The sequence below is a fragment of the Bos taurus genome, chromosome 28 (genome assembly GCF_002263795.3).
Source record: "Bos taurus isolate L1 Dominette 01449 registration number 42190680 breed Hereford chromosome 28, ARS-UCD2.0, whole genome shotgun sequence".
NCBI classification, from domain to species: domain Eukaryota; kingdom Metazoa; phylum Chordata; class Mammalia; order Artiodactyla; family Bovidae; genus Bos; species Bos taurus.
The window spans coordinates 4,511,978-4,533,675 of NC_037355.1; the positions used below are offsets into that span (position 1 = coordinate 4,511,978).

Sequence of the window (21,698 nt, forward strand, 5' to 3'; positions counted from 1 at the left end):
CACTTGTGAAAAGCACATATTGCTAGATTTCCTGCCGTAGGTATTCTAGTTGGTGAGGACTAGGGAAAGCCCCCTGTCCCCCGAACATTTCCTGCATTTTCACAGGGCTTCTGGGTGACTAGATGCAAGTAATCCATGGACCACACTCAACTCAACTCTAGCTGCTTTGGAGTAAAAGTGCTTGTTCTCTTTCCTCCTTCAAGCCATGAGTGAAGGTGACTCATGAGCGAGATTCTCTGGGGGGCTGACTGCAGGATCAGGTACCTGCTTCTGGCTTGACAACTTTATTCTGTCCCTTCCATTCCCATTCAAGAAAGATAACAGAATGAGAGAGAGTAACATGGACTTGAATATATTCCAACTATAACAAATTAAATAACTCACAGCTTTAGAGCCTCACTCTCCCTCCCATCTCTGAGCCTCCTTTTGGGGCAGTTTCTAACTTCAGCTTCACCTGGGAACCCCTTCACTTTTGTGTAACTGATACTTTTTGGGTGGCTGTCAGGTGACTCCCGATGTTCCCTGGGGAGGACTTTTCCTTGAGCGCCTCTGCTTGAAGCTAAACTGACTCTGGCATATTTTCAGCTTGGAAACTTTTGTATGAAGGACTTTATAAATCCTTCAGGGTAGTTACATTTGGACATTATTGCTGGGTGCTGTTTTTCTTAGAGCTGTTGTTGTTCAGTCACTAAGCCGTGTCTGACTCTGCAACCCCGTGGACTGTCGCATGCCAGTCATACCTGTCCTTCATTACCTCCCAGAGTTCGCTCAAATTCATGTCTGTTGAGTTGGTGATGCTATCTAACCCAGGTCACCCTATGTTGCCCTCTTTTCCTTTTGCCTTCAATCTTTCCCAGCTTCAGAGTCTTTTCCAATGAGTCATCCCTTCAAGTATTGGTTGAAGATCAGCAGCCATCGTGAACGACACAGTAACTACCCGGACCAGGAAGTCTGTGACCAATCAACTATTTCAGAAGAAACAAACAATCATCAGTGCCCTTCACCCTGGGAAGGCAACAGGACCTAAGACAGAAATTTGGGACCTCCAAGTATTGGAGCTTCAGCATCAGTCCTTCCAATGAATAGCCAGGACTGATTTCCTTTAGGATTGACTGGTTTGATCTCCTTGCAGTCCAAGGGACTCCCAAGAGTCTTCTCCAACACTACAGTTCAAAAGCATCAATTCTTCAGCACTCAGCCTTCATTATGGTCCAACTTAGTGATGTTAGCAATCTCCTTGTTCTGGAAAATTTTACATGTAATCAGTGAGTATCACTGAGCATTTCTGCTTTGGGAATTGCTTCTGAGTATTAACAAATGTCATACAGGCCTTATGTACTCCTTGAGATCCAGTCTCAGCTCTAAGAGATCTGTTTGTACCCCAGACTCTCCTTCCAGCATCAGGGTCTGTTACCTGCAGGACAGGGTTGAGGTTGAGTGGAGGTCAGGCTTCCCAGTCCTGGCTCCAGCATTAAGTAGCTGTGTAACTTTGGACAAATTTCTTCTCTTCCATAAGCCTCGTGATCTTATTTTTGAAATGGGGTGATAATAATCCTGACCTTTTTAGGTTTTGGTGAGGATAAAATGATATAAACATGCAGAGGTTAGAATGTGCTTGGCTCTTGGCTCAGTGAATGTTGAAGGAGTAAGTGCACATACAATGATGTCAAGTTCATCAAGCTTTTTTTTTTTTTTTTGTAAAAGGTCTAAGTTTATTAATCCTCTCATGAAAAATCTGCACAATCACCACAGATACAGTCACTGCAGAATCTTTGCTTCTTCTTTTTGCCAGCATCGACAATGACCTTTGCACTCCCCCTGACTTTCTTCATTCTGTTCTTCCATCCCTTTCACTATTTTCTTGAGATGTTTTTCTTTTCATACAGTTCATGTCTTGCAAGCCTGTGTTTGGGCTCATTCTTTTTTGTGTGATCATAAAGGAATCGTAAATCACGCCAAAGCCAGTTGCCTTGCCCCCACCAAAATGGGTTCTGAATCTAAATACAAAGATACATCTGGTGTTATCTTGTACATTTTGGCTAGTCTTTCCCAAATTTCTGTCTTAGGTCCTGTTGCCTTCCCGGGGTGAAGGGCACTGATGATTATTTGTTTCTTCTGAAATAGTTGATTGGTCACAGACTTCCTGGTCCAGGTAGTTACTGTGTCGTTCACGATGGCTGCTGATCTTCAAGCAACCAGGGTTGGGAAGGGAAGTCAAGCTGGTTTTTGGTGTTATTTTCATGTCTTGCATTCTGAGTTGCTTTTGAGATCACATCTGTTGGGTGTACCATAACGCTTGATGATATGGAGTGGAAGGTGGTAGTGGGGATGCAGTATCGTGGGAAGTAACCAGACTGTTGGGATAACAGTGTTTGATTCATAAGCTACTGGGATAAAACTGGGCTATCAATCTTAGAAAATAGCATTAGGAAAAGTTTTCATTTCTATAACACTTTACAGCTTACATGTGTTTTCTCACGTCCTTTTTCATTTAAAGGTTTCCCAGGCAGCACTAGTGGTAAAGAACCCACCTGCCATGCAGAAGGTATAAGAGGCCTGGGTTTGATCCCTGGGTGGGGAAGATCCCCTGGAATAGGAAATGGAAACCCACTCCAGTATTCTTGCCTGGAGAATCCCATGGATAGCGGAGCCTGGTGGGCTCTCATTTAAACAGAAACCTAAGTGCACGGGAAAATGGTTTTTCTTTATGTTCCATCATCAGGTTGGCTCTGACCCAGGTATGCAATTTCAGACCTGGGACACTGTCAGAACCACTCTTTGTGGCTTATTTGAGCCCTTGGGTGCATAAAGCACCCAGTGCTATGCTGAGAACAGAAGGATGTTATGAAAAAAAAATAGCTTTTATACTTTTGTGGCCACGTGTATGTGGTTCTGCTTAAGGAAATATTTAAATAAACTTACAGCCAATATAAGGAATATCAATAACCTCAGATATGCAGATGACACCACTCTTATGGCAGAAAGTGAAGAACTAAAGAGCTTCTTGATGAAAGAGAAAAGAAGAGAGTGAAAAAGTTGGCTTAAAGCTCAACATTCAGAAAACTAAGATCATGGCATCCAGTCCCATCACTTCTTGGCAAATAGATGGGGAAACAGTGGCTGACTATTTTTCTGGGCTCCAAAATCACTGCAGATGGTGATTACAGCCATGAAATTAAAAGACGCTTACTCCTTGGCAGGAAAGTTACGACCAACCTAGACAGCATATTAAAAAGCAGAGACATTACTTTGCCAACAAAGGTCTGTCTAGTCAAGGCTATGGTTTTCCCAGTAGTCATGTATGGATGTAAGAGTTGGACTATAAAGAAAGCTGAGCGCACAAGAATTGATGCTTTTGAACTGTGGTGCTGGAGAAGACTCTTTAGAGTCACTTGGACTGCAAGGAGATCCAACCAGTCCATCCTAAAGGAGATTAGTCCTGGGTGTTCACTGGAAGGACTGATGTTGAAGCTGAAACTCCAATATTTTGGCCACCTGATGTGAAGAGCTGACTCATTTGAAAAGACCCTGATGTTGGGAAAGATTGAAGGCAGGAGGAGAAGGGGACGACAGAGGTTGAGATGGTTAAATGGCATCACCGACTCAATGGACATGAGTTTGGGTGAACTGCAGGAGTTGGTGATGGACAGGGAGGCCTGGCGTGCTGTGGTTCATGGGGTTGCAAAGAGTCAGACACGACTGAGCGACTGAACTGAACTGAGCAGCCAGTATAAGCCTTCCCCAGTGGCTCACTGGTATAGAATCTGCCTGTAATGCAGGAGATGCTGGTTCGATCCCTGAGTTGAGAAGATCCCCTGGAGGAGGGCATGGCAACCCACTCCAGTATTCTTGCCTGGAAAATTCCATGCACAGAAGTAGCCTGGTGGGCTACCATCCATAGGATCTCAAAGAGTTGGACACTACTGAAGTGGCTGAGCACGCACGCATAGCCAATGTAATGACAAAGCCTGACAAAAATAACCTTGAAATTCACCTCCTACACGGAGTGAGGGTTTGTGTGGTGTTCCTGATGACCCTTTGTTTCTACCCCACCCCCATCCAGACTCGCCCCTGATTTCAATGCTGTCTGGCCCTCTCCCAGGATTAGTTGTATAATTGAAAATGTGCCCACAAACATAATCTGTGGATTGGTGGATTTAAACCAAAGCTTATTAGAGAGTTCCAATTGTAAGTGTATGCAAAGAACATCTCTTTTGAAATATGTTATTGATAATGAAAAGCAGAGACCCTCTATGCTCTGCACACAGCTTGTGTGGCCTTTGCATGGTTTCACACACATCCTCTGTGTGTCCTGCTCTCGAGCTAGGCTCCTTCTAACCACACAGTGTGACACTGTGTCGGTGTTTTGAAAAAACAGCACATCTGTTTTCTCTGGGGCTGAACACTGGGCTTTGGGACTCCTCTCCCTGCCTGTGCCCCCAACCCTACCCTAGCACACTTCTCAGAGCTGCCTTGCTCTGGGGCCTCTCTGGTTGTGAGTGTGCATTCTGAGATAGGAATCTAGGCGTGAAGGAAGATTTCATGTGAAAACAGTTGCAGGTTGATATTTGACTCCAAGAAAATTGTTTGTTTTATAATTATATATATGTGTATATGTGTATGCGTGCATGCGTGCTCAGTCACTTTAGTCCTGTCTGACTCTTTGTGACCCTATGGACTTTATAGCCAGCCAGGCCTCTCTGTCCATGGGATTCTCCAGGCAAGAATACTGGAGTGGGTTGCCATGCCCTTCTCCAAGGGATCTTCCTTATATATGTCTATATAAACTTCATACACATTTCCTGTCAAAGTTTCCCTAGCTAACAGGTCTCTTGGGGTGGCTGAGCATTCCTAGAAGCACCTATATGGCATCGCCTGCATCCTTATGGATGCTGACATGATGGGGAATGTTAGAGGCCCATGTGCACCATTGCTGTGCACCCTTCAGAGGCTTCCTGGTGGAGGGTTTACCCTGTCCTTGTCTTGTCTTCCAACCTGAAGGGTCCTTCTTTGTCCCATTGCCGCCCTGGGTGACATCTTTTCCCCATAAGCTGGATTTCTCTTGTCCTGGTGTTACTGAACCAAACTTGGGTTTACTCACTGACACTCCATAAAGCTGATCTACTGACACTGGGTTGTGGTGGAGGAAAGTACAGTGTTTATTGTAAGGCGCCAATACAAGGAGGATGGGTGGCTTGTGCTCTAAAATCCTGAACTCCCCAAAGCATTTTAAAAGCCAGGTGAGAGAGGGGTGTTTCAGGGTATGTGATCAGCTCCTGTTCAATTATCTGATTGGTTGATGGTGGTCACTCATTTGGTGCCAGAAGGTCTGGGGGCTATGTGCTCATGATCATCAAGTAGCAATTTCTTCCATTTGGTGGTGGTTTTAGTATCTAAAAAAACACAGAAAATATGCACGAGATACTGTTATCTGGGTACTGCAAAGAGAAACTACAGCAGAGGATAAATGGTACGGGGCAGGAGGGGGTCTGTCCCTGGGAGGGCTCCATAGGGTCCTTCTTGGTTACACTGGTAATTGTGAGTGTGGCAGGTATATTATAGTCCTCTCCCTTCACCTCCCATTATTTAGTTGAATTATTTTTCTTTCTCATAGCATATAGCAGTTATACGAGTCTCCTCCCTTTTGAAACATTTTCTGGTCTTAATTAACTCTAATCCATCATGTTGGAGAGGATAGGGCAAAGGAAATAGTCCTGCATCAGGGAGCTGGGACCCTCCCGCTAGCCAGCTGCCCATCCAAGACTCGGGACCCTTTTGCCTGGACCTGTCACTCACCAGCTGTGAACCCACTTGCCTCTCCTACTGGTCCTACTTCCAGGCTCTACTTGTAAACAGGGAAACTGGGGGAGTCTTTTTCAGATCTTTTGGATGAAATCCAGAGATATATGTCTACCACATTTCCCCTGATTTACTGTACTTGACTTGTTGTTGTTGCTCAGTCACAGTCGTGTCTGACTCTTTGCAACCTCATGGACTGCAGCACGCCAGGCTTCCCACTCCTTCACCATCTTCTGCGGTTTGCTCAAACTCACGTCCATTGAGTAAGTGGTGTCACCAACCATCTCATCCTCTGTCGTCCCCTTCTCCTCCTGCCTTCAATCTTTCCCAGCATCAGGGTCTTTTCCAGTGAGTCAGTTCCTCGCATCAGGTGGCCAGAGTATTGGAGCTTCAGCTTCAGCATCAGTCCTTCCAATGAAAATTCAGGACTGATTTCCTTTAGGATTGACTGGTTTGATCTCCCTAAAGTCCAAGGGACTCTCAAGAGTCTTCTCCAACACCACAGTTCAAAAGCATCAATTCTTCACTGCTCAGCTTTCTTTATGGTCTGACTCTCACATCCACACATGACTACTGGGAAAAACATAACTTTGACTATATGGACACTCCATTTAAAGTTATTATAAATGATTGGTTGTATTTCCTGTGTTGTATGTATCTTTGTAGCTTATTTATTTTATACGTAGTAGTTTATACCTCTTAATCCCTTACCCCTATCTTGCCTCTACCTCCTCCCTCTCCCTACTGGTAACCACTAGTGTGGACCCTCTACATCCAAATGGCATTGCAATTGTTGTAAATGGCATTATTTCATTCTTTTTTTTTTAATGGCTGAATAGGATTCTGTTGTATATATGTAGCACTTCTTCTTTATTCATTAGCCTGTTGATGGACACTTAGCTTGCTTTCACATCTTGGAAATTTGTAAACAATGCTATGAGCATTGGGGTGCTCTTTTTTTAATTAGTGCTTTTGTTTTTTTCAGATAGATACCCAACAGGGGAATTGCTGGGTCATATGGTAGTTCTGCGATTCATGGGGTTGCAAAGAGTCAGACATGACTGAGCGACTGAACTGAACTGAACTGAACTGAACTGATGGTAGTTCTATTTTTAGTGTTTTGAGGAATCTCTAAACTGTTTTTCACAGTGACTGCAGCAATTTACATTGCCACCAACAGTGTTTGAGAGTTCCTTTTTCTACACATTTTCACCAACATTTGTTATTTGTGTTCATTTTGATGATAGCCATTCTAATAGGTGTAAGGCGATATCTCCTTGTGGTTTTAATTAGCATTTCTCTGATGATTAACAATGCTAAGCATCTTCCCATGTGTCTGTTGACCATCTGTATATCTTCTTTGGGAAAAATATCTATTCAGACCTTATGCCCATTTTTTATATTTGGTTGTTTATTTTTTTTGATGTTGAGTTACATGAGCTATTATATATTTTGGATATTAACTTCTTACCAGTCATATCATTTGCAAATATCTTCTCCCATTCAGTAGTTGTCTTTTCATATCATTGATGGTTTCCTTTGCTGTGCAGAAGCTTTTAAGTTTAATTAGGTCCCTTTTGTTTATTTTTGGTTTTATTTCCTTTGCTTTAGGGGACAGATCCCCAAAAATATTGCTACGATTTATGTCAAAGAGTGTTCTGCCTATGTTTTCTTCTAGGAGTTTTATGGTTTTGGTCTTACATGTAGGTCTTTAATCCATTTTGAGTTTATTTTTGTATATGGTGTTAGAGAGTGTTCTCATTTCATTCTTTAACATAAAATCTGTTAATTTCAAATTCTTTTTCATAACCCTGCACTTGTACTCTCCTCCCATCACAATGACTGTTTTTAATATCATGTTTTACATCAAATTGTGTTTTGTATCCCTTAACTGCTTATTGTGGATACGGATGATTTTACTACTTTTGCCCTTTAACCTTCCTACTAGCTTTGTGTATGGATAGTTTTGTACCTTTACTCTATATTTGCCTTTACTGATGAGCCTTCTCTTTTGTAATGTTCATGTTTCTGGTTTTAGCTTTTTCTTTTTAACTTTAAAGAGGTTCCCTTAGCATTTTTTGTAAAGCTGGTTTGGTGGTGCTGAACTCTTTTAGCTTTTGTTCGTCTGTAAAGATTTTGATTTCTCCATCAACTCTGAATTGGACCCTTGTGGGCAGAGTATTCTTGGTTATAGATTTTCCCCTTTTATTACTTTAAATATATCGTGCCATTCCCTTTTTGTCTGTAGAGATTCTGCTGAAAAATAAGCTAATAGCTTTATGGGAGTTTCCTTGTATATTATTTGTTGCTTTTCCATTGCAGCTTTTAAATATTCTCTCTTTAATTTTTGCCATTTAAATTACAGTGTGTTTTGGTATGTTTTTTCTTTGACCTCATCCTGAATAGAAGACTCTGTGCTTTGTGGACCTGGGTGACTTTTTCCTTTCCCATGTTAGGGAGTATTTCAGCTATAATGTCTTCAAATATTTTCTCAGGTCCTCTCTCTCTTTCCTCCTTCTGAGACTTCTATAATGTGAATGTTGGTATGCTTGATGTTGTCCCAGAGGTCTCTTAAACTGTCCTCATTTCCTTTCTTACTTTTTTCTGTTCAGCTTCAGTAATTTCCACTACTCTTGCCTTCCAAACCACGGATCCATTTTTCTGTATCTTTTAGTATACTGTTGATTCTTTCTAGTTTACTTTTCATTTCTGTTATTGTATTCTTCACCTCTATTTGGTTGTTCTTTGTATTTTCTGACTCTTTTAAAAACTTCTAACTTCTTGTTCTGTGCATCCATTCTTCTCCCAAGTTCTTTGATCATCTGTATGATTATTCTTGGAAGAGGCATGGCAACCCACTCCAGTACTGTTGCCTGGAAGGTATGGATAGAGGAGCCTGGAAGGCCTCAGTCCATAGGGTTGCACAGAGTTGCACACGAGTGAAGTGACCTGGCATGCACTCAGGATCATTACCTTGAACCCTTTACTTGGGAGACTGCCTATCTCCACTTCACTTCATTCTTCTTCTGGGCTTCTCTCCTTTATGGAACATGTTCCTCTTTCACCTTTTCCCCTAACTTGCTGTTTTTATTTTTATGTATTTGGTGGTTGTGTTTCCCAACCTTGGAGAAGTGGCCTGCTGTAGGAGATGCTCTGTGTCCCAGCAGTGCACTGCCCTCTTGTTACCCAAGCAGTATGCTCTAGGGGTTCCTTCTATGAGGGCAGCTTGGGTCCATCTGTTGTCGGGGGCTGACTATGTGGGTAGTCTGGTAGGCTTGATTGGCTCCCAGTTTGATTGGTTGCCAGGATTTGCCTTGTATGAAGGTTTCAAGCCACTTGTTGGCAGGGGCCAGGTCATGGGGTGACTGACTGCCAAACCCAGGAGGGCCCCAGGGCCACTGCTGGCTCACTGATGGGTGGAGTCATGGTCTAGGAGACTCTGGGGCAATTCCACTTCGTTGGTGGGTGAAGCCAGGACCTGGGGTTAGTGCTGGGTCTACTGGTGGGCAGAGCTTGTCTTGAGTCTGGTTGTAGGGCCCAGGACTCACTGAAGTGGTGTTGGATTGTTGGTGTGTGGGGGTCAGTTACTAGACATAGTTTGGTACAGGATCTGGGGTGTCCTGGTAGTGGGTGGGGCCAGAGCCCAGTCTGTCCCAGTGGGCAGGTTGGTTCCACAGGCTCTGAGACTGGTTTTCTTGTGTCTGGTGTCTGTCCCCTGGTGGGTTAGACTGGTCTGGAGACTAGAGCAGGCTCCTTGGAGGGCTAGGCTGGGCCCCAGGGACTGGTGCCTGCCCACTGGTAGGTGGATCTGGGTCCTGGCCCTGCCACCAGTGTCTGTGTCCCCAGGGTGAGCTGCAGTTGCCTCCTGCCTCTTTAGGAGACTCTCTGAGGATCAGCAGGTAGGTCTAACCCAGGCTCCCGTGAAATCACTGCTTCTGCCTCAGGACCCAGAACATGTGAGATTTTGTGTGAACCCTTTAAAAACGGAGTCTCTATTTCCCCAGGCCTCTGAGACTCCTGAAAATATGCCCTGCTGGTCTTTCAAAGCCAAATGCTCTGGGGGCTCATCTTCCCAGGCAGGACCCTCAGACTAGGGAGCCTGATGTGGGGCTCAGACCCCTCACTCCTTTGGAAGAACCTCTGCAGTTGTGATCACAACCTTCTCCAGCTTGTGTGTTACCCACTCAGGATGGGAGGAGGGACTTGACTATGTCACAAGTCCATCCCTCCTTAGCTGTCTTGTGGTATTTCCTCCTTTATGTCTTTTAGCTGTGGGAGGTATTTTTCATTGCTGACTGTCCCATAAACACAGTTGTGATTTGGTGTGCCCATGAGAGGAGGTGAACTCAGGGTCCTTCTACTCTGCTATCTTGACTGATCTCTCTCTACTGTCTTTTTCTTTTTATTAGTTCTTGCTTAAATAAAGTTAGTTGGACATGATTCACTTTTTTAATAAAGCATTTATATATTTGGCTGCATCGAGTCTTAGCTGTGGCACGTGGGATCTTTTGTTGCGATGCAGGCTCTCTAGTTGTGACTCGTGGGCTTAGTTGTTCCCCCGCATGTGGGATCTTAGTTCCCTGACCAGGGATGGAACCCATGTCCCCTGCATTGTAAGGTGGATTCTTAACCACTGGACCACCGGGGAAGCCCAGACCCAACTTACTTTGAATACACTATGTAGGTGTCCTCCATTTGTAAGTGTTCATATAACATCCCTGTGATTAACCTTTGGCAGCTCATCTGGTGTCTGTGTCCTGTGTGTTGATTTGCAGTTGCTAGGCTTCAGTTTGGGAGAAGGCAATGGCACCTCACTCCAGTACTCTTGCCTGGAAAATCCCATGGATGGAGGAGTCTGGTAGGCTGCAGTCCATGGGGTCGCTAAGAGTCAGACACGACTGAGCGACTTCACTTTCACTTTTCACTTTCATGCATTGGAGAAGGAAATGGCAACCCACTCCAGTGTTCTTGCCTGGAGAATCCCAGGGATGGGGGAGCCTGGTGGGCTGCCATCTCTGGGGTCGCACAGAGTCGGACACGACTGAAGCGACTTAGCAGCAGCTTAGCAGCAGCAGGCTGCAATTTGCAGGAAGGATCTATTTCCCTTTTTAGAACCCGAGAGGGTGCTTTTGTGTTTCCAGTCTGTTGGAGTGTCTCCTGTTCTTCCAGATTTCTTAAAGAACACCTCAGCAATTGTCTGATCTCATTTTCACGTTCCTTCAGTTAATAAGTGAATTAAAGCCAATTTATTGCCCAGGATTGCCTCATTTATTTCAAAATAGCCTGTGTACAGAGGAAGCTCTATTCCCTTAGTGAGAGTTAACTCAAGTTTTAAAACCCATTCTAGAGAAAAACAGACTCATCTAGTTTGTTTTTGCTATTAAACATGTTTTTTAAAAAGGAATCAGCCTTTGGATATTGATGGAAGTTGAGAAAAATAACCCAAAGACTGAAAAGGTAAATGAAGAGAGAGAGGGACAAAACCCTTGATTCTGAGTGTTCCGAAAAAGTGTGAAATGTCATTCTTTCCCTTAATAGTTCCCTTAAGGAACATGAGAAAGTTTTCAAAGCAGTGTCTGGAGAGGCATGCACATGGCAAGGATTTCTGCACCTCTAGGGGAAAATATGGATCAATTAAAATCTTCAGGAGTTTTTTACATTTGTCAGAAATTGCTTACAGACGTCTGATATCTTTCTGATAATTTGGGAATTTCCATGGACTTCTGTGCTTTTATAGTCACCCATTTATTTTCTCTCTGCTGTCTTCTACCCTATTAAGAAGATAAGGAGAGAAAAAAAAAAAAAAAAAAACCAACAGCACAAAACTGAGTCTGAAGCAGCGGACTGTTGGAAACACTAAATAACATAAATAACACTGTTCAGGAAAATTGTAAGATGCCATTAGAATACAATGATGTCTTCCGGTGCCCAAGAACTTGAGGAAAGAAGCTAATTTTTTGAGCCGGTGTCACCACTAATCACAAACTCTGATGGGCTTTTGAAAATACATGTCAGCGATTTTATTGTATCTTCAGAACAGTCCTTCAGGGTATGGGGATTCTGCCCTTTATTTATTCTTTTTCGGCTGTGCTGGGTCTCTTTCGCTTTCGTGTTTGTGCCACAACACATTCAAGTTGTAGTCCACAGGCTTCTCACTGCAGTGGCTTCTCTTGTTGAGGAGCATGGCCTGTAGTGTGCATGGACTTAGTAATTGGGTCTCATGGGTTTAGTTGCCCTGCAGCGTGTGGGATCTTCCCAGATCAGGGATCAAACCCATGTCCCCTGCCTTGGTAGGTGGATTCTTAAGCACAGGGCCACCAGGGAAGTCCCTACGCCTATTTTATACACAAACAAACTGAGGCATAGGTGGGCTGAGTCACTTTCTCACGTCACCCAGATGGGAGCAGACAGAATCCAGCTCTTGTTTGTGCAGCCAGATCCTCTCTCTGAGTCTTGAACTGGGAACCTCATACCTGACAGATGAGGTTAGTCATCCTCGGAGGAAATGCAGGGCTTGTCTGTAGACATCGTGGCTCCAAGGTGACATGGCTGCAATGCCCGGAAGGCAGGACTGGAATGTGCTCATAAATACAAAACTGACATCTTGCACACCGCGTGGGTCTAATGTGGAGAAAGATGCTGACACAGAGATGCTCCCGGCTGGGGAGTAGGGAACACTGACTAGGAGGACAGAGGACGAAAGCACCGTTTTCACCCTTCTGGGCCGGGGAGAGGGTGGGGATTGGTGGGAACCCTCCTGTCTGCAGGGCAGACAGGCAGCTCCGCATTGTGGTCCATGTGCAGCCAGATGTGGCTCAGAGCAAAGCTCTCCAGGGCCTCTCCCTTGCGAGGAGATTGTTAACAGTCCCCAGGTGAGAAAACCAAGTTCAAAGAAGGTTTACTTTGACAAGCCAAGGAGCTCTGAGGGGCAGAGGTAGGTTCAGACTCTCTCTCTCTCTCTTTTTTTAAAGTACTTATTTTATTTATTTTTGGCTGCACTTGGTCTTTGTACACGTGGGCTTTCTATAGTTTCTGGGAGCGGGGGTGACTCTGTAGTTGTGGTGCTCGAGCTTCTCATCACAGTGGCTTCTTCTGTCGCAGAGCACGGGCTCCAGAGTGCACGGGCTGCAGAAGTTGTGGCAGGCAATCTCGGTAGTTGCAGCTCCCTGGCTCTAGAGCACTGAGCACTGACTCAGTAGTTGTGACCTGTGGGCTTAGTTGCTCTACGGCATGTGGAATCTTCTAGAACCAGGGATTGAACCCATGTCCCCTGCATTGCCAGGCAGATTCTTATCCACTGTACCACCAGGGAAGTCCCAGACTCTCTTGAGAATGTCATTCTTCCTCTTGCAAGTCTTGTCATTCCTGGGATGCTGAGCCTCATGGATGATTGATTGTGGGGCCTGGTCCCATGGGTGGCTTGAACTCCTGTGTGTGCCTGCTGGGCCATAGCATCCCCTGATGCACACGCATCTCTCTGGGAAGCCTGGACTGCAGGAATGATTTCCTGGGTTACCTGGCTCCGTGCTGGCCTGGGCTGGCTGTGATATCTGGGGGTGTCATCACCATGCTCTGAACGCCAGCCTCCAGGGGAGCAGCCAGCATCTCCGGCTCTTTGCCCCCCTTGGCAGATGGTGCTGATCTGAGAGTTTTCTGTGATACCCTCCCTGATAGTAGTGACTGGTGGAGACAATAGAATCTCATCTTTATGGAAAAAACTGCAAAATACCTCATTTTGAGAACAAAAGCTTTCAAAAGGAGTTGCATGAAGATGTTAAGTTGCTTTCCATGGTATGGAAACATTGATATAACCAAAGCACACTTAAGATGTTTAAGCATCAAAGCATCCGTGGAGACTTATTCTTAAGAGTAAAATGTATTGCTTTGTTCGAATTGATTCCAGAGTGAGGAGGCACTTCAAAGGCAAGAAGACACAAGGATTCTGTATAATGAGTTTGTGCTTTGTGAATGTAAGTGGGGACTTGAAAACAGTTTGCTCTCTTAAACATCCTAAGTATTCCCCACTGCTGTCTTCCAGAAAGTAGGACTGTTTAAACAAGCCCCTTCTTTGTAGGTGGTGCAGAGGTTAACTCCAGTCCAGCCCCTGCCTGGTTTTCATCCACTCCAAATGCTAATGGCGTTTGAATCAATCGGAAAGATTTGAGCTTCCTGGATGGAGAGATGGCCTCTTAGAACTTGGATGCTATATATAGTATCTCAATATGAAGTGAGACTAGAAAAGTTTTATGAAAGAGGAATTCTCAAGTGCAGAAGAAAGACAATCATATTCTGTTATAAAATATTTCTTTACATCTAAGACCCAGTTAAGTGACAAGTCACCCTCAGCACTCTCCCCCATGCTCACAGTGGCTTAGAGCATCTTTATAACATAGGAATCATTTAATTTCTTCACACCAGGGCATCAAGTATTTCCACATTCCAATATAGGAGTGTGGAAAAAAAAATAGCAAATTTCCTCTTGTTTTCTAGTGGGACCATAGAGCAGACATTTGCTGCTTGTATCATTTTTAAGGACAGGCATTTAAAATGGCACAAACCTTTGATACGGGCTTAAACTCTGAGTATTATAAAAATTTAGTGCAAAGTAGAGACTTCCTTGAAAGACAGGCTACTACTTATGTGTGAAGTGCTGACAACTTAAGAGCATTTTTTAATAAACACATCTCAAATTTGGCATGCAAAGCGGGGCATTTAGAAAGCCATGAAAATAAGCCAGTGCATAAAATACAGCATGAAAAAGGTAACTGTGAACTTTACAGATGGACAAGTCTGAGCAAAGCTCTCTTTTGTTAGGGTGGATGTGAGAGCTTACGGTTCTTTGCTGCAAAAATAAGAGCAGAAACTTGTTTTGAAGTAACAGCTACAGAGAGGGCTCCTTCTGGTTCATCCATATTTTATTAGGGTAGCAGTTAAAAAATTCATTAGCGACACCCATCTGGAGCTAACAGCACTCTTGAGGGGGTTCAGATGGTGATCAGATTTTTGAGTAGCACTTTACATGGAAAGAAAAAAGACAATCGTTTATGAGAATTAATAGTACTGTGGAGAGAGGCTGCTCAGTGATTTCAGAGCAAACCCTTTCACGGGTTTTATGAGTCTCTAGTTGCTAAATTCCTCTACTACTTGCTTCACCTGGAGGAAGGAGATCCAGGGGTAAAAAGGAAGGAAAAGAGAACTCAGGACATTGGATCAGAGAGTTGGGAAGGTACTGGCCAATGAGAGTGGGTGGGTTAAGTGTCTAGGGATACCATGCTAGGTGCCGTGCGTGTTAGCCTCCAAGAACCTCCTCCTGCTCTGGTTTATCTTTACCTTAAGTTCTGTCTACAAGGCTTCCCTGGTGGCTCAGATGGTAAAGAATTTGCCTGTAGTGCCGGAGACCTGGGTTCAATCCCCGAGTCGGGAAGATGCCCTGGAAAAGGGAATTGGCTGCCCACTCCAGGATTCTTGCCTGGAAAATGCCATGGACAGAGGAGCCTGGCAGGCTGCAGCCCATGGGGCTGAAAAGAGACACGACTGAGCGACTGACACTTTCATCTTCACTGCCTACAGGGGGCCATGTCCAGGTGCCTTGGCTTTAAGATGATATTTTTTCTCTATTCCTGAGTTGCAAGTAAAAATAGCTTTTGAATGATTACTCTGTGCCAGGCTTGGCAGAGGGCAGTGAAACTCGTAACCTTCTCTACCATCTCAGCAATGCCATGAGGTGGAGTCCCAGGTGACAGACCAGATAACACAAGTGGCAGAGTCGCAAGTAACCCACAGCGCTCACTTGGAAGTGGCAGAGAGGAATTTTAAACACAGGTTATCTGTCTCCAGAGCCCATACCATTTCCTACTGAAAAACACAGGTCCATAATTTGTGTGTGGGTATGTACATGCTTTCTAAATAAGCTTTTTATTTAGGAATATTTATAGATTTATAGAAAAGTAGGAAGGATAATCAGAGAAGGCAATGGCACCCCACTCCAGTACCCTTGCCTGGAAAATCCCATGGGCGGAGGAGCCTGGTGGGCTGCAGTCCATGGGGTTGCTAAGAGTCGGACATGACTGAGTGACTTCACTTTCACTTTTCACTTTCATGCATTGGAGAAGGAAATGGTAACCCTCTCCAGTGTTCTTGCCTGGAGAATTCCTGGGACGGGGGAGCCTGGTGGACTGCCGTCTATGGGGTCGCACAGAGTCGGACATGACTGAAGCGACTCAGCAGCAGCAGCAGGAAGGATAATACAGTTTCCTTCACCCAGGTTTCCGTATGCTAACATATATAATATGTTATAATATATACTATATATTTGTTGTTGTCCAGTTGCTAAGTTATGTATGTCTGACTTTTTGTGACCCCATGGACTGTAGTCCACCAGGCTCCTCTGTCCATGGAGTTTTCCAGGCAAGAATACTGGAGTAGGTTGTCATTTCCTCCTCCAGGGGATCTTCCCAACCTAGGGATCGAACCCGCATCTCCTGGGCCTCCTGCATTGGTATATGAATTCTTTACCACTGTCCCACCTGGGAAGCCCTGTATCATGGGAGGATAATTAAAACTAAAAAATTAACATTGGTACAATGAGCTAACCTACAGATTTTATTTGAGCTCCACCAACTTTCCACGAATATCCTTTCGTTGTTCCCAGATCCGATCCAGGATCCCACACTGCATGGTGCATGTGTGGGTTTGACCCTTAAACACTAAAGTGGGCTGAATGTTGACCTGTGTTTGGGCCCTGCTGTCCTGACTGCAGATGGGGGAAGTGAGAAAGCTGCCACAGGCCTCAGGGCCTTCCTCATGGGTGGTGACGGCGGGGCGGGGGTGGGCGGTGCCCAGGCCTCCCATTGTCTTATAGGAAGTGGAAAGCCTATTCGGGGGAGAAGATTTAGAACAGATGTATGCAGACAAGTTTTAAATACAGATCACACTTGGTCCGCATGTAGTGGGCAACAGCTACAGCTACATTTCAAGAAACAAAAGAGGAAGATTCTGCAAAGAAACATGACCTACAGTGCTGTGAATAAGTCTATGATAGGCTTCAACTCCAAGTGTTCCAGGAGGTTATTCAGGACTCCTCCGTAAAGCAGAGGCTCCTAGCCCCACTGCCTATGGGGTCACTTAGGGAGCCTCCAAAGGACTCAGGCCTGAGTCCCTCTCCCCAACTCTGTGATGTCATCAGCCTGGGTTGTGGCCTGGACTGTGGAATTTTTAAAAGATGACATTTAAAAGTGACTCTAATGTGCAGCCTTGTTTGGGAACCACTGATCCAAAATCTAGCCTTTGATTGTGTGGATCACAATAAACTGTGGAAAATTCTGAAAGAGATGGGAATACCAGACCACCTGATCTGCCTCTTGAGAAATCTGTATGCAGGTCAGGAAGCAACAGTTAGAACTGGACATGGAACAACAGACTGGGTCCAAATAGGAAAAGGAGTTCGTCAAGGCTGTATATTGTCACCCTGTTTATTTAACTTATATGTAGAGTACATCATGAGAAATGCTGGACTGGAAGAAACACAAGCTGGAATCAAGATTGCCGGGAGAAATCTCAATAATCTCAGATATGCAGATGACACCACCCTTATGGCAAAAAGTGAAGAGGAACTCAAAAGCCTCTTGATGACAGTGAAAGTGGAGAGTGAAAACGTTGGCGTAAAGCTCAACATTCAGAAAACGAAGATCATGGCATCCGTTCCCACCACTTCATGGGAAATAGATGGGGAAACAGTGTCAGACTTTATTTTGGGAGGCTCCAAAATCACTGCAGATGGTGACTGCAGCCGTGAAATTAAAAGACGCTTACTCCTTGGAAGGAAAGTTATGACCAACCTAGACAGCATATTCAAAAGCAGAGACATTACTTTGCCAACAAAGGTTCGTTTAGTCAAGGCTATGGTTTTTCCTGTGGTCATGTATGGATGTGAGAGTTGGACTGTGAAGAAGGCTGAGTGCCGAAGAATTGATGCTTTTGAACTGTGATGTTGGAGAAGACTCTTGAGAGTCCCTTGGACTGCAGGGAGATCCAACCAGTCCATTCTAAAGGAGATCAGCCCTGGGATTTCTTTGGAAGGAATGATGCTAAAGCTGAAGCTCCAGTACTTTGGCCACCCCATGCTAAGAGTTGACTCATTGGAAAAGACTCTGATGCTGGGAGGGATTGGGGGCAGGAGGAGAAGGGGACGACAGAGGATGAGATGGCTGGATGGCATCACTGACTTGATGGACGTGAGTCTGAGTGAACTCCGGGAGTTGGTGATGGACAGGGAGGCCTGGCATGCTGTGATTCATGGGGTCGCAAAGAGTCGGACATGACTGAGAGACTGATCTGATCTGATCTGATCCAAAATCTCAGCATTTCAGCTGCAGAACTAAAGCCAAGGACAGCGGTGACAGCAGCTGGACACACAGGCTGCGTTGGTGTAATGGTGTCCCTCACCCAATGATTCTGGAATCACCACTGGCTTCCTTTCGGTTCTTTCTCTCCTGAGCCCTCCCCTTCCTCCAGAATTCCTCCTTAACTGGCACTGTCCTTTCTCCAGGCTCTTCTGTTCTCATCCATTCCTCTTCTCCCCAGCCCAGGTCCCTGCCTCGTACTGCCTCTGCCTGGAAGCCCTCCAGGCTTGCCCACAGCCTGCCATCCCTTCTGCCCCTGTGGCCTTGCCCTGCCTACTCTCAGTGATCCTGAGAAAGAATCATGCCATTCCTGTATACTTGCTGTTCCCTCTACCTGCAGATTCTTTACTGACTGAGCTACTAGGGAAGCTCATGTATATATATAATCTGCTGCTACTGCTAAGTCACTTCAGTCGTGTCCGACTCTGTGTGACCCCATAGACGGAAGCCCTATATAATCTACATTCCCATAAATATTTGTGTATGTACATACACATTTGCATGTGTCTTTTTATTATACGCTGGCATGTGTGAACCCCTGAGTACGCATGTGTGTGCGTCCACACACACACACACACACACACCCAGGTCCTTCCTGCCCGTTGATGATGCTGTTGAAAATGTACTTCCTGTTGGACTTCTGATTTTAGCCCCCGATTTAAGCTTAGGTTCTTGAGGAGGCTTATTTTAGATATGGGGAGTTTTATATGGATATGTGTGTAATGGTAGAAGCTGACAAGGAAAAAGAAAGACATTTTTGACCTGCTGCTGCTGCTAAGTCGCTTCAGTCGTGTCCGACTCTGTGCGACCCCGTAGACGGCAGCCCACCAGGCTCCCCCACCCCTGGGATTCTCCAGGCAAGAACACTGGAGTGGGTTGCCATTTCCTTCTCCAATGCATGAAAGTGAAAAGTGAAAGTGAAGTCACTCAGTCATGTCCGACTCTTAGCGACCCCATGGACTGCAGCCCACCAGGCTCCTCCGCCCATGGGATTTTCCAGGCAAGAGTACTGGAGTGGGGTGCCATTGCCTTCTCCGTTTTGACCTAATGGATATTTTTAAAAATGTAGGCATCTTGGTAAACTAGTTAGGATGATTCTGAAGGGGTGCTTTGTAGAAAGATTGAGAATATCATTTATCTGGCCCTGAAATATTTCTTTGCCTATATGTTTCTTGGGGACTTCCCTCATGGTCTAGCGGTTAAGAATCTGCCTTGCAATGCAGGGGGTGTGGGTGCGATCCCTGGTCATGGAACTAAGATCTCACATGCCACGGAGCAACTAAGCCTGTGTGCTGCACTAACCTGTGCTGCAACTGGACAGTCCAAGCGCCACAGCGAAAGATCCTTCATGACCTAATGAAGATCCCATGTGCCACAGCTAAGACCTGGCACAGCCCCAAAACTAAATAATTAAAAAATTAAATGTCAGCAGAAGGTGGTGGAGGGTGGGCAGCATGCCTATAATGCTCAGAAAAAGTGTACTCCCCGCCCATTGTCTCGAGGAGTCCTGGGGTGGCTGTGGAGCAGAGAAGGATGCAGACATCAGGGGCTCCTGATGACATCATGGCTCCTCCTGGCTTGGTGCCCCCCTGCTGTGTGTAGGAAGCTGCGGGCTTCCTTTACTCTGGGTTTGGTGTCTCCTAACTGCTGTCCTTGTGTCCTTTCTTGTTCCTGTCTGGTCTCTTCTCCACAGAGGGAATCTAGTAAAACATGCAGATCAGATCCTGCGTCTTTCCAGAGATCACTCTCAGGACAAACAGCCAGTCCTGGTGCAGCCGGATGCAGCGGCTGGCTCCATCCTGCCACCTGCCTGTCACCAGGGTCCCCCATCTGCCCTTGCATCTCCGTCCCTTCCTCTCTCAGGGTCTTCCCAGCAGCCTCCCCCGTGGCCTCCCTGCCTCCCGCTCACCCGTCAGATCTTAAGACCCCACTGACCAAAACCAGGGCTCTGTTACCTGTGGCTGGGCACTGCGAGTCTGCCCGTCACCTTCCCTGTCTCTGTTCCCTGTGTGCTTGTGTGATCACAAGAGAGCTCACCTGAGAGCTCACCATGCTCCCTCAAGGACAGGGTCTGCGTCCTCTGAGAGGCAGGTGCTCGGAGGGGCGGGACGTGGGAGAGGTTTAGGGAGGTGCCCCTGAGGATAAAGGAGGGGGCAGGGGAGCCTTCCAGGAAGACAAGGAAGGAGCAAGTCTCACAGCCCAGGAAGCTCTGGTCAGGCTGACGGGGGGACTGTTGGGCGCAGGTTGCTTATAAGAGTTGTCCTGTCTCCCCTGGAACGGTCTGTGTGTTCACCTTATCCTTCCCTTTAACTCCAGGAGGTGAGTTTTGGGGTAGCACATACAGTGAGGAGTACTCTGGAGCTCAGAGAGCCCTCTGCTTTGCTATCAGGTTAACCAGCTGAGCCAACTAGGCAACTCCACTGCGTGTGTGCTCCGTTGTTTCAGCCGTGTCCGGCTCTGTGTGTCCTATGGACTGTAGCCCACCAGGCTCCTCTGTCCATGGGATTCTCCAGGCAAGAATACTGGAGTGGGTTATCATGCCCTCCTCCAGGGGATCTTCCTGACCTAGGGATCCAATTCAAGTCTCTTGCATTGGCAAGTGGGTTCCTTACCACTAGCGCCACAGGGAAGCCCCAGGTAACTCCACTGCTGCTGCTGCTAAGTTGCTTCAGTCGTGTCTGACTCTGTGCGACCCCATAGACGGCAGCCCACCAGGCTCCCCCGTCCCTGGGACTCTCCAGGCAAGAACACTGGAGTGGGGTGCCATTGCCTTCTCCGGTACCTCCACTAGTTAACTTCAAATGGAATTCTCCATTCTCTGTGGTTGAGTAGTCATTCCATCTTGGGACGGTTTATGTACATGACTTACATCCCGTGCTGGATATTAAGCAGTCGGGGCTGGGATGCATCCCCATCCAGTATCCTGTGTTCAGTGAGGACTGGTTATGTTGGCATGGATCGCACAATTAAAATGGAAACGCAGTAAAGCTTTATTTATTTAATTCTCTTTATTATTTAATAAAGAGATTTATTTCTCTCCAGCACTTGTCTTTCTCACCAGATTCTTATTACAGCGACCCCGAGGCACTTCCAAATCCTCGGGTGCTCTCAGACAGAAAGATGAACTTGCGCTCAGTTGAGTGTTTATGCTTAATGTATATGATTGGATTCTGGTTCTTGGAAAACTAGTTAATCCTCAGGGATGTGTGGTTTCTTTATGATCCAGAACCTCTGGTTAACCTGAACATTTTATAAAAGTCTATGCCTTGACCATGAAAAATAGGATTAAAATTCCTTCCATGGAAAGAGTATATTCATTTATGTTTCCACTGTATGTTTATACACAGGTCATGTTTTGTAAGGTCATCATGTGCTTGTATTTCTCTCACTGCTCTACACATCCTCAGCAGTGCCTCCGAGTCCCTGTGATTCCCCTTCAGGAGGCAGAAGTGCTCTCCCCATGGGGCCTTAGCATCACCGAGCAACTTTCCCAAACCC

The 21,698-nt window shown here is 45.7% G+C and overlaps 1 protein-coding gene and 1 pseudogene across 5 annotated transcripts in view; one reads left to right on the top strand and one right to left on the bottom strand.

The window, feature by feature from the left end:
* Positions 1-21,698, top strand: part of DISC1 (DISC1 scaffold protein) — a 430,685-nt gene that overhangs the window by 57,413 nt on the left and 351,574 nt on the right. The window lies entirely within an intron of this gene.
* LOC132344160 (small ribosomal subunit protein eS24-like) lies at positions 1,555-13,404 on the bottom strand (annotated as a pseudogene).